This window comes from Trichechus manatus, unplaced genomic scaffold, assembly GCF_000243295.1.
Source record: "Trichechus manatus latirostris isolate Lorelei unplaced genomic scaffold, TriManLat1.0 scaffold00046, whole genome shotgun sequence".
Lineage (NCBI taxonomy): Eukaryota > Metazoa > Chordata > Mammalia > Sirenia > Trichechidae > Trichechus > Trichechus manatus.
In genome coordinates this window covers 3,637,175-3,641,419 of record NW_004443982.1, presented here as the reverse complement: position 1 = coordinate 3,641,419, position 4,245 = coordinate 3,637,175, and positions in this window count along the sequence as shown.

Sequence of the window (4,245 nt, the reverse complement as noted above, 5' to 3'; positions counted from 1 at the left end):
TTGGAGGGATTAAGGTCAGAGGGTGGGGCAATGACAGGGGCAGATGGGAGAGTGAGCAGGGGTGCAGACAGGACATTTGTGGGCCAGAGCCTAGCAACAGAAAAGCCACCGATTAAATTTTTACCAAATATATGCCAGCACCAAACAGTCAGAAAATAAAATAAGAAAAAAATTATATCATTTCCCAACTGTATTCAAAATTCGAGGTACATAGGAATAAACTAACATGTGCAGGATCTCCATGGAAAAAAATTATCAAATGTTATCCAGTAATTAAAGGGAACCTAAATAAGTGCAGAGATATATTAAGTTTACTGATTGAAATATTTGATGTTGTGAGGATGCCAATTCTTCCCAAAGTGACCTAGAGATTCAACACATTCCCAATTAAAATCTCAACAGACTTTTCCGTGAGCTTATCAAAATGATTCTAAAATGTATATTGAAGTACAAAGGATCTACAAAAGTCAAAATCCTTTGAAAAAGAAGATGGGAGGACTTGCCATATCAGATATTAATAGTTATTATAAAGTTACGGTAATTAAGAACAGAATAGAGTTCAGAAACAGAGCCTTGTATGTATGGATATGTGATTTATGACAAACCTGGCACTACAAAACAATGAAGACAGGACGGTCTTTTCAATAAATGGTGGTTACACAGCTGTTTGCTGTGTAATTATTCTTCAGATTGTACAGATATGTATGTTGTTGTTAGGTGTCATCTAGTCAATTTTGACTCATAGCAACTATCATAGGCTAGGTTCTCTAGAGAAGCAAAACCAATGAAGATATATGAAGATTTATCTCAAGGAAATGGCTCCGCAGTTGTGGAGGCTGGCAAGTCCCAAATCCGTGGGTCAGGCGTCAGGCTGGAGGCTTCGCTAGATTCATGTGGTTGCAGGGTCTGAGATGAATCCCACATCTGCAGGTCAGACGACAGGCTCCTGGCTCACAGGACTGTGGAAGCTGATGAATCCTAAGATTGTCAGGCAATACATCAGGCAGCTAGCTCAAGTCCTAAGAACCAGAGGTCAGATGATGATGAGTCAGATGCAGGATCCAGAGCAAGCGTGTGAGCTTTGCCAGAAAGTCCATATACATATATCGGATGTAGGCCACACCCCCAAGGAAACTCCCCGTACAACTGATTGGCTGATCACATCAGATCACATCATGGAGGATGACTACATCATTACATAACTGCCAAATTACATCATTACATAAGTGCCAAACTACATCATTACATAACTGCCAAACTGCATCATTACATAACTGCCAAACCACTGAGAGTCATGGCCCAGCCAAGTTGACACACAACCTTAACCATCACAGCAACCCCATGTGACAGAGTAGAACTGCCCCATAGGGTTTTCTAGGCTGTATATAAATTTTTTAATTTTAATAATAATTTCATTTACCTCAATACATCCAAAATAACATCACTTCAATATATAATCAATAATAAAACTATTGAGATATTTTACATTCTTTTTTCATACCAAGTCTTCAAAATTCAGTGTTTATTTTACACTTACAGCACATCTAAATTTGGACTAACCACATTTCAAGTGCTCAGTTTCCACATGTAGCTAGTGGCAACTGTATTAGACAGCATAGGCCTAGAGTAATGTTACTCTTTTTGTCCTTCAGCAAGTTAATGTGCAAACTTAAAAAAAAAATTTTTAATTAATTTTTGTTGTTGTTGAGAACATATACAGCAAAACATGCACCAATTCAACAATTTCTACATGTACAATTCAGTGACATTGATTACATTCTTTGAGTTGTGCAACCATTCTCGATCTCCTTTTCTGAGTTGTTCCTCCCCCATTGACATAAACTCACTGTCCCCTAAGGTTCCTATCTAATCTTTTGAGTTGCTGTTGTCAATTCGATTCCATATTGTCATGGACTGAATTGTGTCCCCCGAAAATATCTGTCAACTTGGTTAGGTCATGATTCCCAGTATTGTATGATTGTCTACCACTTTGTCATCTGATGTGATTTCCCTATGTGTTGTAAATCCTCTCACTATGATGTAACGAGATGGATTAGTGGCAGTTATATTGATGAGATCTACAAGATTGGATAGTGTCTTAAGCCAGTCTCTTTTGAGATATAAAAGAGAGAAGCAAGCAGAGAGACATAGGGACCTCATACCACCTACAAAGCAGCGCTGAGCAGAGCGCGTCCTTTGGACCCGAGGTTCCCTGTGTTGAGATGCTCCCAGACCAAGGGAAGATTGATGACAAGGACCTTCCTCCAGAGCCAACAGAGAAAGCTTTCCCTCTGGAGCCCTGAATTTGGACTTCTAGCCTACTAGACTGTGAGAAAAAAAATTTCTCTTTGCTAAAGCCATCCACTTGTGGTATTTCTGTTATAGCAGCACTAAATGACCAAGACTCATATAGACAGATCTTAAAAGATAATAATACTCTAGATAGACATTCTTTACTAGTTAAGTTAAACTACTGTTTGGTTTTAAGACTCCAGGGAATATTTTTGGTTTAAGGTTTAAAGATTATCTCAGGGCAATAGTTTCAGGGGTTCATCCAACCTCCATGGCTCCAGAAAACTGGATTCCATGAGGATGTGAAATTTGAGTCCGTATTTTCCCCCTTTGATCAGGATTCTTCTATAGAATTTTTAATCAAAATGTTCAGTAGTGGTAGCTGGGCACCATCCAGTTCTTCTGGTCTCATGGCAAAGGAGGCAGTTGTTGATGGAGGCAATTAGACACACATTACAGCTCCTCCTCCTGTTCCTAACTCTCCTTCTTCCTCCGTTGCTCCAGGTGAATAGATAGATATGAATTGTTGTGCCTTAGATGGCCACTTGCAAGCTTTTAAGACCCCAGGCACTATGCAATGAACTAGGAGGTAGAACAGAAGCAGTGAACATATTATTAGGCCAATTAACTGAGATGTCCCATGAAACCATGATCTTAAACCTTCAAGTCAAGAAACCAAATCCCATGAGGTGTTTGGTTGTACATAAGCAGCCTCAGCAGCTACTTTTTTTGTCACTGTTGTAAGTATATTTATCACATAACTTTTGTTAATTCAACTTTTTGTAGGTGTACAAATTATTTATGCAGTTGCAATAATTGGCTGTGCAGCCCTACCCTTAATGTGATCTTTTTAAATTGTGCTTTAGCTGAAAGTTTACAGAGAAAATTAGTTTCTCATTAAACAGTTAATAAACAAATTGTTTTGTGACATTGGTTGCCAATTCCACGATGTGTCAACACTCTCCCCTTCTCCACCCTGGGTTCCCTGTTTCCATTCGTCCAGTTTTCCTGTCCCTTCCTGCCTTCTTGTCTTTGCTTTTGGGCTGGTGTGCCCACTTAGTCTCGTACATGATTGAACTATGAAGCACGTTCCTCACGTGTGTTATTGTTGGCCCTGTAGACTTGTCTAACCTTTGGCTGAAGGATGAACCTCAGGTGTGACTTCAGTATGGAGTTAAAAGGGTGTCCGGGGGCCATACTCTCGGGGTTTCTCCAGTCTGTCAGACCATCACGTCTGATTTGTCTTTTTGTTTTAATTTGAATTTTGTTCTACATTTTTCTCCTGCTCTGTCCAGAACCCTCTATTGTGGTCCCTCCCAGAGCAACCGGTGGTGGTAACTGGGCACCATCTAGTTGTTCTGGGCTCAGTCTGGTGGAGGTTGTGGTAGTTGTGGTCCATTAGTCCTTTGGACTAATTTTTCCCTTGTGTCTTCAATCAATGCAATTTTTCCATTACCATTAACGCCTCCTTTCCCCCTCCCTCCCTCTCCTGGTAACCACTAATAAACTTTGAACTCTATACATTTGCCGTTTGTTGTCTTTTTATATAAGTGAGGTCATACAATATTTGTCCTTTTGTGATTGACTTATTTCACTCAGCATAATGTCTTCAAGCTCCATTCATATTGTAGCATGTATCAAGACTTCATTTCTCTTATTGGCTGAATAGTATTCCATTGTATGTACGTACCACATTTTGTTTATCCATTCATCTGTTGATGGACATTTAGGTTGTTTCCGCCTTTTGGCTATTGTGAATAGTGCTGCAATGAGTGTCTACTTTCAAGCCTTTTGGGTATATTCTTAGGAGTGGAATTGCTGGGTCATACGGTAGTTCCATTTTTAGTTTTTTGAGGAACCACCACACTGTTTTCCACAATGGCTGTACCATTTCGCATTCCCACCAGCCATAGATAAGGGTTCCAATTTCCCCACATCCTCGCCAACATTTAT